The sequence below is a fragment of the Pinus tabuliformis genome, chromosome 1_1 (genome assembly GCF_031772625.1).
Source record: "Pinus tabuliformis cultivar Carrire ecotype Pingquan chromosome 1_1, CPIR1, whole genome shotgun sequence".
Taxonomy (NCBI): domain Eukaryota; kingdom Viridiplantae; phylum Streptophyta; class Pinopsida; order Pinales; family Pinaceae; genus Pinus; species Pinus tabuliformis.
The window spans coordinates 100689868-100703436 of record NC_142297.1 but is presented as its reverse complement, the minus strand read 5'-3'; the positions used below and the strand labels follow the sequence as shown (position 1 = coordinate 100703436).

General features: G+C 39.4%; 1 protein-coding gene across 6 annotated transcripts in view; it reads right to left on the bottom strand.

Moving 5' to 3' along the window:
- The window catches only part of LOC149211846 (carboxyl-terminal-processing peptidase 2, chloroplastic-like), a 300395-nt gene that overhangs the window by 212539 nt on the left and 74287 nt on the right, over positions 1-13569 (bottom strand). The gene's annotated exons all lie outside the window — the stretch shown is intronic.

Sequence of the window (13569 nt, the reverse complement as noted above, 5' to 3'; positions counted from 1 at the left end):
CCCCTTCGCACATTGTGAGCCCTATTTCATCATTTTTCTCCTTTGGGTCCACATGACCACTAGGTCCACAGGGCAGTGGCACAACCCCCTTCCCTTGTCCATGTATCTGAGTCAGGCTTGGAAATGTTGCCCCAGAGGTTGATGCAACTAAAAGAAACTTAAAAGCATATCATGGCCACAAGAAAAACAAAAGAAAATTATATTATAAAATGCACAAGATGACTGAGATATTTAATATAGCACGTGGGCAAAAGCCAAACATGAGCTCCACCCCTTATCATGGCCATCACCCTAGTTCCTGGGGCCTATAAGCGTCGCTCAGAATATTAAGGAACACATGGGCATCCTAACCCCTGGTAGGCGATGCACCGGCCCACCTTAAGGGGGTAATAACTACTTTACATCATTCACAACATGCTCTCATTTCCTGGAGCCCTGAGCAATAATACAAAAGAAAAATCAAGAAAAGGCAAAGGGAAAATATAGAGGGGTGGACAAACAAAGGCTGGGGTAACACATGTATCCACGATTACTCCCTCCCACATTTATATACCCAAGATGTGGATATTGTTAATTTGGCAGCTCAGGGACAAATTCCCTCCATTGGACATTATTCCTCATTCAGAGAGACCCAAAATTGACCCTGGAAGCACTCAATTTGGTTAAGGAAAAATATATTTTTGGTGAGAAAACCCACAATGGCACAAATGTCCAAGTCAGCCTAGAAGCTAAATTACCCCTCCTCCAACACATATAAATACAAGTTAAGGGTCACTTCATTTGGCATCACATCAGCTCAACATTCTTCTCTCTCCTCTTCTAACTGGTTCATATAGCCCTGAAATATTACAGGTCAAGTTCACACGTGTGAGGGTCTTGGAGGAAATTCTCTTTCTAGGTTGACTTTTTTGCTGCAGGGTTTGTCTATCTGTTTGACCGAGTTTTACTTCATCTTTTGACCTCCTTTCACTGGGAAAATTTCAATTTCCTGACGTCGAGTTGACTGGCACAAAAGTCGAGGGTTCCAGGTTGTTTGACTGGCATTGACAGCAGGGTTGACATAGGTTTGACTACATGGATTGATTGCAGAATTTCTCTCTCCATTGACTGAGTTTGACTGGGTTTTCTTGAATTGTTTTGGGCTAATTTTGACCGCCATTTGAGGTCGAGTTTATGGACTATTGACCAAGCTCTTGGAGGATTGATTTGACCACTAACTTTGATTGGTTAGGGCACACTTTGCCTGTTGTTGACTTAGAGAGAAATTGTAGACTTTAACAGTTGACCAAAGTTGACTTTTGAGGCTCATCATTGGTTGGATATTGGTTTCTCTATTTGGATAGTCAAAGGTAGACTTTGACTCATTATTGAAATTAGATTATTGTACTTTCTTTTGAACATTTTATGACAATCTAATAAGAAGAAGAATTTGAAAGGGTTTTCCCCCTTGTGGAGTTTTTCCCTATTCTTTGACCAAATCTTGGTGTCTCTTATTGCTCATTGTCATTTATTGTTCTATCTACAATTGCTATTGTTTACTGGAAGATTAATTTGATTGCTAATTGAAGTTAAGAATTGGGCTAAAGTAAATGTAACAGCATAGAGCAATGAAAAATTAACATGGTATCAAAGCTAAGGTGAAGAGCAAAGCCCAAAGAGACAAGAGACAAGAGCAATCATACTTGAAAGAAGTTGAAGGAGCCTGCTTGATTTGGACAAGATGACTACCTCTTTCTTCAAGGACAATGAGAAGTTGGGTGACTCATCAAACTTTGTTGCATGGAAGATCAAGTTAGAAGTTATATTGGATGATAACAATGTTTTGGAATATGTGCAAGGAAAGGTTCTTGAGCCTCCAGAGAATGCTCCTGCTACCACCAAATCCAAGTACAAGAAAGGTGAGATCAAGGAAAAGAAAATTATTATTGATGGTTTGCAAGATCATTTACTTGTTTATGTTGGTAACTTGAAGAAGTCCAAGGACATGTTTGATAAGCTTGTAGGGATGTATCAAGTCAACAACTTGAACCACATCCTCTCCTTGAAGAACAAGCTCAAAGAAATGAAGATGAACAAGGGGGAATTTGTACAATCTTACATCATGAGGGTGTCTCAATTAAGAGATCAATTGCAAACTGTTGGTGAGCCCATATCTGATAGAGAGTTGGTGATGATCACTCTTCAAGGTCTTCCTCCTATGTGGGAAACCTTAATTACCACCATAAGCAACAACAACAAACTCCCAACATTTGATGAGCTTGTTGGACAATGCACTCAAGAAGAAGCCAGGATGATTGCCCGTGGAAGAATTCAAAAGAATGAAGAAGGAGAGCCAACTGCCTTTGTTGCTCAAGACAAGAAGAGGAAAGGTAGAGGAGGACCATATAACTCAAGGAAGTCTGCTTCAGCATCCCAGGACTCCCACCAAAGGAAACCAAGAAGAGACAAGGACATGTCAAAGATTAAGTGTTACAATTGTCATAGGTTTGGTCACTATGCTCAAGATTGCCAAGAAAGAAGGGATGCTCCAAGGTCAAGATACAACAACAATCGTGGCTTCAACAATAGCAGGTTCAATAATAGAAGAAGAGATTATCAAAGAGGAACAAATGATAGAAGAAGAAGATATACTCTGGATGATCGAGAAGAAGGCCATTGTCCTCAAAAGAAGTCAAGAAATTCCAGGTATGAAAGTAATGCAACTGCTAGTCATTCTGAGTATATTCTTATTTCTGCCCTCTCTAGCTCTTCTCTTCTGGATTCATATAATAGTTGGCTAGTAGATAGTGGGGCTTCTAGACACTTAACTGGGTATAAGGAGGACCTCTCAAATCTGGTTGAGAGGGAGACAAGTTTGAAGATTATTCTTGGAGACAACACTGAATATCTTATGAAGGGCCTTGGATCTATCAAATTTGATTTGGACTCTGACGAATCCATTATTCTTCATGCAGTGATGTCAGTTATGGAACTAAAGAAGAACCTGGTATCTATTTCTGCTTTGGAAGACAAAGGAATGAGAGTAGCTTTCATAAAAGGAAAAGTCCTTACCTGGTCAAAGGAATCCCGAATGAAAGATGCCTTTACATTGGGATCTAGAGTAGAAGGACTCTATAGAGTCACTAGAAGACCTCTCCTAGCAATGGTCCACGACACTAATCATCAAAGCGAGTTGTAGCAACGAAGATTGGCACATCTACATTATGAAGCTCTTCTGAAACTAAAGAACTTAGTCTCTGGGATTCCTGATGTTCAACCTAGACATGATGGAGTATGTCCAGGTTGTGCCAGTGGAAAGAAGACTAGGGAACTATTCCTCTCTAGCAAGAATAAGACTAATGAAATCCTCCAACTCATTCATTTTGACCTATGTGGACCGATGCCAGTGCATTCTCTTGGTGGTCATCTCTACTACATAACTTTTATTGATGATTTCTCCAGGAAGACATAGAAATATTACTTGAAACGTAAGGATGAGGCCTTTGATATGTTTAAAGACTTCAAGGCATTGATTGAAAATCAAACAGGGAAGAAAATTAAGGTCTTCAGGTCTGACAACGGAGGAGAGTACATTTCAGAGGAGTTCATAGACTTTTGCAAGAAGGAAGGTATCAAGAAAGAGACCATTGTGCCTTATAATCGCGAATAAAATGGAGTGGTTGAAAGAAAGAACAGGTATATTGTATAAGTTACCCATGTTATGCTCCATGATCAAAAATTGTTGAAGTTCCTTCAAGGAGAAGTAAGAAATACAGCTAGAACGGAGTGGGGTGGAATCAGAGTGACAACCCCCACCCTGAGCAGTTGTCATGGTGCTTGTACAATCCGGGTGACAACAACTCCCACAATATTCCATAGAGAACTTGTAAGAAATACAGTTGTATTTTGAGTGAATGATTTTTGCCAGATCATTAATATTGCTAAAATTTACCAAGTAGCTAGGCCACTCATCCGTGTTTCCCAAGCAAGTTGGTTCCCAACTTGTTTTCCTTCATCTCATTTCATAGGGAACTTGTAAGAAATACATTTGTATTTTAAGTGAATTTGACCAAGTTAGATGTGATTTTAGGGCCTAATTATCATTGTTATTACTATTGTAATAAAACAGAGCCAAAATGACGGTTTAGAGGTCAAACCCTCGGCCCGAGGCCTTGTAGATGCACTTGCCAAAATTGCCCAAAATTTTGGGAAGAAGATGCCACCTGAAAATCAAAATTTTGGAGCCCAAAAACCTGCAAAAACACCAAGAAATCTATCCAGAAAATTTCAGAGGAGGGTTTAGGGAAACTAGCAGATCAAGCCCTAGATCCATCCTCATTCTAGCTGATCTGGACCTCTTTTGTTGCTTTGTGCTCTTTCTTCGAACCCGGCACAACTGAGTATCTCACTCATAACAAACCTACAATATTACCCATGCTTACTTCAGAGAATATCTCTCTCAATTTCCCATGCTCCTACATGTCTTTGTGCCCTACTCAACCCTCTCGACCCTCTTTCCAAGCCACTAAAATGAATCACTCACCCTTGTACTTATACTTTTCCAAAGAGTGCAATACCATGGGTCATTAGAATATCGTGGTTCTATGGCAGCAAAGCCCCATCAGTTAGCCTACTTTCCCCACACATGAGAATACTCCCAATGATCCCCCAAACATCAACACTCCCTCTTATCGAGGAATATATTCTCACGACACCACCCGAAAGTGGCTTTTCAAACCTCAAGGTTGGAACATGTTTCCACCATTGATCCACTACCATAGTTGCTCCATATGGCACAAAAGGAATTCCCCTTGTGTGATAGGGATCCTTCTTTGAAGACATGTTGTTCAAGAGTCCCACTCCTGAGCATCTTACATGGCCATCCTGTACCATGACTTCCTGAACCTAAAGGTTGTCTTCCTCTAGGTTGTTGAATCCCTCTGAGCCTGTCGACTCCCTCTAAAGACTGACTCCCTCTTGAGCCTGCTCACTTCCTCGGAAGCCTGACTCCCTCGGACTCCAAATTGCAAGCCTTCTCGGCCTTCAAGGTCTCTACTTGACCTTCACTCCAAATTTCTCATTCGATCTCTAATGGTTATCTTAGCCCTCTAACCATCTCAGTCATGCCTTACTTAGCCAACTCTCTTAGCATGTGCCTTTTGTTGATTTCCGGTAGCATCGGATGTACTCTACGCCTCAAATTTTGCAGGGAGGCTTGGGTACATGTATTCCAAAGAACCCAGAAAGCGTTTTGGGAAATTCCACCCAGAAACAATTTTATTAAAATAATTAATTATTTTTTATGGGTCCCTAAGTCTAAACTTAGGAAATTAAAATAATTAATGGGTATTCATCTAAATTGTGGGTGTAATTTCTAGAAGAAGACGAGGATCAAGTTAAAGTGATCTTAGCCATTGATTAAGATCTAATTTGGGTCGTTGAATGTCAACGAGGAGATTATTTAAGGAGGCTTGAGGGTCATTTGGAAAACACACCGAGAGTTGATCAGGCAGATCGAATTGTTGAGCCAGAGAGCAACGCAGTGATTTCGTGGTGATCACGTAGAGGGGCAGAGATAGTTTTGGCTAGAGAATCTTCCTCGGAGCCAAGAATACTCGCAAAGAGGCATAGAAAGATGCAAAGGAGATAGCGCAGTGTCCAGTGAGGGTGACGCTGAGCCAAGAAGGGCTCACGTAGAGTAGTGCAGTGCCTTCCAAGCAGAACTCTGAGATTTTGCTGGGGGTTTGACGTTCTAAGTCGGAAGGACGGAAGTTGAAGCTCCAAAGAGAAAATCGATCCAGCAAAGAGGTGACGCAGTGCCTCAAAGGCAATGACACAGGCCCACGCAGTGACTGCATAGGGGGCAGCGCAAAGGTAGTCGGGGACTCGTTAGTTCAGTTGTCAAATCAGTTGGGACCAGTGTTGCAGGAACCGTCCCCCCCAAGGATCCAAAGGCAGATCCACGTCTCGAACAGATCCGCCACTAATCCTTCGGCGGAACCGCAGATCGGAAAATCGGATCCGTGGTTCCTCCTTTTTTTGGCGATCCCTGCAAAATTGGATCCGTGGGGGCCTGATCCGCGACTCCTACTGCCCGATCCGCGATTCCTACTTCCTGATCCACAGATCCAAAAAGGATCGAGTGCGTATTTGTGGAGGTTCGGGCGTGTATCCACTACAGATCGCAAGCGGATCCAAGAGAAGGTAGGCAGTTCCGCGGGGGATTTTTTTTTGGAAATCTCGAACTATTCTATGAGGAACTACACTATCTGAATGCTCCCAAGGTGCCCCTTGATGCTCCCTAGACGCTTCCTAGATGCTCCCTAATGGTAATGTTAAATTATTAAAGTAAAAGTGACATTCTCCTTTATCTTTCATTTCCATCTTTTTACTTAAATTCTTAACATTAACATGAAATGACTCATGATGTTTGAGAGTGGTTCCAACCTCATTAGACTTCATATGGAGAAAATAGAATTTCATAACCCATTCAAAATTCAGCAAACTTAACAGTTTTCAGGATCAATGGTATTGTGGCATTTCATTGGATTATATCATGTATGAGGGCATGTGATTAGCATTTAATCAAGAGCAACAAGCCCTATATGTACCCCAATGTTGGTGTTATTGATGGCTGAACTCCTTTGTCATGGCCTTAGCAATTATGTACCCTTCAATCAAGTCAAAATCATTGATCAGGCATGTTAAGCTTTCTCTACCATATTATAAGGCTTGGAGTAAGTTGTTTGATCAAAATTAGGCAATGTTGACTGAAATCCCTATAAAATTGAAGTAGAGGCAAAGGTTAGACAAGAGAAGAGGAATCTAGATTGTAGATGGTTGATGTTGGAATAATTAATCATTTATGTACAAAGGATGTCATATCTATCTTGATTTATGTAAAAATATGCATGTTTTCATGTCTTCTACAACTAATTTGGTATTTGGGATGTTTGTTTTGAATATAAATGCAAAAAAAAAATATATATATATATATAGTAGACGCTTCCGAGATGCTTTGCTTCCTAGATTTTTGGAAAATGACGCTTCCGCGTCCCCGATTCCAAAAAATGTCCCTACTTCGTCCCCGCTTCCTGCAACATTGGCCGGGACTTGCAGTGTAGACTGTGGTAATCTCACTAATTTTTTCTGCCAACTGATATTCTCTGTACCGGATATCTAGCAAAGGCATCCAGAGTTTGTATTCAGAAATAACTACTGCTTAATAATAAAAACCCTCAGAACTGTTGCACTGGTTTTCCCGCATTGGGTTTTTCCGGGGACATTTGTCCAAAAATAACGGTGTCATTGTGTTGTATTTCTTTCCTGCTCAGTTTCTTGTTTCCACATTAAATTTAATTACGTGAAGGTTGCAATGTATGTATTTCGATATTTTCCGTAGGAAACTGCAAGTATTTGTTTAAAGAAATTTAACAAATAGGAGAAATATCATCAGTTGATGCAATAGGGATTCCGGTTTAGGAATTTTCACACAAAACACTACCGCTACCTCCAAAAATTCGTACAACTCCATCCTGTCATCTATGCAAATCTCAAATCCAATTTCCTTTCTCAGACACCATGCTCTAATGCCATGTTAGTTTTCCTAAACCCAGCGCCTAACATTTAATTCCTAGCATAAAAATTACTGAATAAACGCACAACTAGATTCTTAACAAAATATTCAGCAGCAGCACAAATACATAACCAATCTCAAGCACATGTGACACAAATTTATGTCCAATTAATAGTTCTTCATTAATAAATTAATTTGAACCTACTTGGGCTCTTGTCCTGGGATAATAGTCAAACTGAGGAATTACATATACAGCAATAAACCTAGAGTTATCCACCCGATCAAGCCCTAGATTTGTCCTTTGATCTTCCTCGACCGATCTAGATCTGTCCCCCACGTAGTTCCTTGCACCTTCCTCGGACCCAACACACTAGAGTATCACACTCCTCCTAAGGCTAGTGCCATTATATAGTGTCTTCTCCCTCTCCTTAGCCTTACTTTTGGGTAGCATTAGGAATATTCTCACATGTGGGGAAAGTGAGTTGGGGCTTTGTACCCATACACCCATGGTATTACGATGACCCATCGTATTGCACCCTTTGGAAAAGTATAAGTACAAGGGTGAGTGATTCATTCTTGTGGCTTGGCAAGAGAGTCGAAAGAGACGAGCAGAGCACATAGACATGCAAGAGCACAAAACATTTGGAGAGAGATTTTCTCAAGTATGCAAGAGATCTGCATGAATAATATTGCAAGTTTGTTGTGAGTGAGATACTTAGTTGTGCCAAGTTCAAGGAAAGAGCATATAGCAGCAAAAGAGATCCGGATCACCCTAATCAAGGATGGATCTAAGGTTTGATCACCTAGATCAGATCCAAGGTAATTGTTGTATATGTAATTTCCTCGAGGATCATTTTCCCTTGTACAGGAGACCTAGATTCTTGTTGAAGGGATAATAAAAATTGTGTTTTACGGCTGAAATTTTGTGTTTACTATGCATGATCTAATTGTTGGATTTATAAGTTCTATTGTACAAAAATTTGATTTTGATTAAGCACATTGGTGTGTATCAATTAATTAACTAAGTAAAGTTAATTTAAGATTATTACCAAATCTAGTGTGTATGTTTGTGCACCGACTCTAATGCTCATGGAAAACTAACATGGTATCAGAGTTTGGAACTTTGAAGAAAAACCGATCTCGAAATCACATAAGCCAAGTTCCTGTAGGATAGTAGGCGCCAGTTTAGTGTAGGATTGTTGGTGCCAGGTTCGAACGTGTTGACCACTAAAGTGTACCCAAAAAAAATTAAGACTCCATGCTCGAGGATGTATCAGAGGCTTCATGTACCATCAGAGTTCACTATATCATCATATTTTTCAACTCTACTTCTTCTCATCTTCTTTTGTTGTATTCCGATTCCACAAGCCCTGCGGGGATGATGTAGAGTGATGCTAGTATCATGAGTTGAGTCATGTAACATGCCTAGGTAATTTGGGACCTTGTCATCAAGTGAGCTTACTCTAAGAGGTTTTTTTTCACTTGATTAACTATTAGGTGCTTACAGGGACTTAATAATTAAATGAGTTTTTTCCTCCAAGCATAACCCCAAAGTCGGAGTGCGGCTTGATGTGAGGCCTTGGGTGAGTCCTAGTGTCTAGAGTCATTGTATATTACCATACTAGATCACTCCTAAAATTTCGTGGAATTTGATTAGGTATAGAAGTCAATTTTTTAATTTTTTTAATTTCCCGTAGAGTAGAAATTTGAACAAAATTTGAATGTAAAATATAATAAGTGATGTCTAGAGAAGTTGTATGGGGTGTGTGCTCAAAATTACACCTCTCACCCTCAAATTTCTACTATGACACACTTTGATAGGTTAAAAATAAGTTCTAAACCCTCAAAATCCACTTTTCCTAAGCTTTGTGAAAAATGTGGCAATAAATTAGCCCAACAATTAAATAAATGGAGAAAAATAAATATCCACACATGCTCAAATAATGTGGAAATGAGATGCAAATTCATTTAGAGTTACCAAGTGATGTGGACTCCACATAAGCCACAAATCAAACAAATCGATTTTTTTGTGGAGAAGACAGTGAGCTCCAGTGACAAGATCCACGATTTGAGGAAGTTAACTCGAGCTTCAAGTGAGGTGGAGAGTGGTCTCCTACCACTCCACTTCACTCTCCCACATGTCCTCTCATCTAATTCGAGCTCCCTCATCAAGGATTGTGGGGGCCTCTAAGGAGGAAATCAAATTGCCACTTGGGAAATTCGAATTTGCATGAAGGAAATCAAATTGCCACTTGGGAAATTCGAATTTGCATGAAGAAGCATTGGGATTGTCACCTATTTGTCTTGGGATTGTCACCATTTGCCTTGGGATTGACTTTCAAGCTTCTATATAATAGAGTTATGGGCTCTCACTATGTAATCATTGTTACTAGTTATTGTGCTTGCAGAAACACTGTTGATTTGTAAACTTTCAAAAATATCAATAAAGACTTTGGGGTTTCATTCATGAAATGTTCCTCCTTTTAAAGTGTGATGAATTGTTGATCATTGGTATAATTCCTTTTACTCATGCTTTGATCTAATTTGTTTCCATATGCTCTTATAGATTTGTTAACGTAGAGCTATATTGCATTAACATTTGATTTAGAAGTATGCTCTAGGTAGAGAATGCTCTAATTGGTTTCAAATAAATCTCTAGAGTTTCTTATCATTGTTTATTGCTAAATCTATATGGAACTAATTCTTGATTGAAGTTTTGTAGAGGGAACATCTTGTTGGGATCAAAGAATGAAGTGAGAGGGGAAGTCTTTAGAGAGGCCAACCCACTCTTGATACATTCTCAAAGAAGCTCTCATTTGTTCTTTCAGCCTTCATAGTGTTATCTCACAAAGTGGTTTTGCAAGGGTTTCAGGACATAGCTTGTACACGAGCCAAGTACTTTTAAATTTAAATCACTTTTATTAAACGTTATGCTCCAATTGTTTTCATTTGCTATCTAAGAGCTTAAAATGGCTAATAAAAGAGGAGGGTTTACTCACACTTTTTACCTTACTCCTTTGTAAATTATAAAGGTGCATATACACTTCATCTAGCTGATTTTTGTCCACTAATATTTTTCTTGTTTTGCAGCCCATATTGGGAGGATTTGATAACTCATTTGAAGCAGATTTTTGAGGGACATTTTGTACAAACTCATAACAAGTGTTTGTAGGACTCATTGGCGCATGATTGGATCATTTCCCAAGGAGGCTGTGAGCATTTGGAGTCCCTCATTTTTTGCAAGGCCGAGTTCATTTGAGAGCTACACATAAAGCTAGGTCGTGGGCCTCTTAAGGCTGATTTTCCCCTTGTAATTTTCAGATTTCGAGGAGGTCTCATTAGCTACTTTGGTTGCCAAATTTTCACATTGTACAAGAAGGAGAATCTAGCTCCTATAGTTCCGATTGTGTAAAAGTTTCTCCTTCATCTTTTGGGAAGCCTTTTAAGGCCTTCTCCTCATTGTAATACCTCTAATAAAATAATCTTCTTGGGCTTGAGGGAGCTTGGGATTCATCCCATGGTATCCCACCTCCTCATTTAGAAGGAGGACTCTTGTGGGTGGATTGATTTGCATTCTTAACTTTCACAATTTAGTTTCTCTTGCATGCACTTTCCATTTGCTAATACTCATTCACACATGGTAAATTTTGGGAATTAACACAACCTCAAAACTCCATTTCATTTACTAAATTAAGTTTGCTACATTTTTACTTGAGCTTTGCATCCTTCATTTCATTGTTGCTTTGAGCTACAAGTTAACGCTTTACTTTGAGCAAATATTTCTTTACATGCAAGCACTTTACATTCTTGGCAAGCTTTGATTTAGTTTATTAATTCATTTCCATTAAGCTTGGTAAATTGTTTCATGACTACTTGAGTACATGCTTCATTTTTGTCAACTTTTGCTACATTGTTATTTTAAGTATTGTTGATATTTCCTTGGAGCATTATATTGTCATTGTCTACTTGAAACAATTTATTTTTCAAGCAACTTACTTGCATCACTTTAATTCACTTGCTCACATTAAGATACAACTTTTTTTTCTTTGAAGTCACTGATGCAATTTTACTTTGCGTATTTCTTCACTTGTGGAAGCATTGCTATCAAGATTTCAAATTTGGAGAGCAACTTACATGCATCTCACTTAGGCACATTTTATTGCTAATTGGCATTTCTAAAATTAACCTCCAACTTAAGTTGGTTGTATAGACTTTAGGGACCCTCCACCCCTATTGACTCCTCATTGTGAGATCCAGATTTCCGGGAGAGGATGAGGTCTGGGGACCGGAGTTCAATTGAAACTTTGCTTTAGAATACAACTAATAAAATAAACCAAGAGCATCTCTACATCACATTTTCACTTTACTTGCAATACAACTCTCCTATGTATGTTATCTTGAATTTATTTGAGTTTTATTTGCAAATATTATCTTTTTCTCGAGAAGCATTTGCTTTATATTGCAAGTATTTGGATCTTTTACTTTTGCAACTATTTGCTTTCTTGTACTTGGAATATCCTTCGTTGGTGCAACTCTATTTTCAAGTTATTTCGTATACTTGTTGCTTTGATGGTTATTTAGCTCATGAGTAATTGATGTCATTATCTTGTCATTTGAGCATTTACTTTCAAGTACTATTTCCTTTATAGTTGCAATTGATGTTTATATGTTCATCTTGGTCTAACATTTGATTTCTAGGATTGTCTATCACTGTATCTTGATTTTCATTTTGAGCAAGCAATTGTCATTTTCTTTGAGGCACTAGTCTATACTTTGAATACATCATTGAATAATGCTCATATATTATATGTTTGTTAATATCTTGGAGTCAAGTTATCTTTGATAAGCATCTCTCTCTAACTTTAGTCTCCTAGAAATTCACTTTTCCTTTATTAACTTTCCATCAGGGAGCACCCCCCTTAGATTTAACAAGGAGAGCTTAAATGGAGAGAGTTGGGAATAGGTGACATCCTCATCTCTTAGTTTTTCCACCAAGCCGCACCTTGTGGGGTTAAAGGCTTTTTCTCACTAATTTAGGTGTGTGTGCTAGGCAGCAACAACAGACTGCAACTAGGCCCAAACTCCATGTGGGTTATCTTATTTATCGCAGTTGATATTTTTCTTGGATCCCTCTCATTGAGAGGTGTAGGGTTGATCTAAAGATCATCTGATTTCGATAAGTATTCATGGAGTTATGAATTTATTTGTGTTATAGGACAATTCGTCAAAGTCAGCTAGCAACCAAATAACCCCCACATGTGTTCAACGTTGTAGTATAAAAGGAGATGACTTGAGAGTCATTTTACACACACTTCTCTCTTGATTTCTCTTCACTTGTCTTGGGTTTTAGTGTGAGAGAAATCTAGGAGGAAAAACCCCTAGACGTTGGAGGAAAGGAGGCTGCCCTAGACGCAGCAAAGAAGACAGACCAGTGAAGCTATGGAAGGGATCTACATTGACCTAAAGGAGCTCATGGAAGAAGTTTAACGCAGCTATGGAGGAGGCCTTAACAAACCCTAGCCACAATCCTAAAGCAGCCCTAATGCTATCCTAAATCTGCCCTAACCTGGCTGATCTAAAGCCTATTCATTCTGCCCTAACCTGGCTGATCTAAAGCCTATTCATTCAGCCCTAAACGCTGGTCTATCCTACCCTAGCCACAAGCCCATGATGCCCTAGCTGCAGGCCACTTCAAGTGACCGAATTGTTGGATGGAGGGCCAAGGATTTAGGGCCGAGAGAGCAAGCTTCAAGGCCAAGTAGATGAGTAACTAAATGCTGGAAATTAAGTGACTGTTTGGGCATGTTGAGGAGACCGAAAGCTACAGCAAGCATGGTGCTGCAAGATTGGGACAGCAACGTGGTACAGCAATGCAAATTGGGACAGCAAGCATGGTGCTGCAAAATTGGGACAACAACATGGTACAGCAATGCAAGGTTGGGACAGGAAGCATGGTGCTGCAAATTGGGACAGCAGCATGGTACAGCAATGCTTCAATGGGACAACAACAAGCA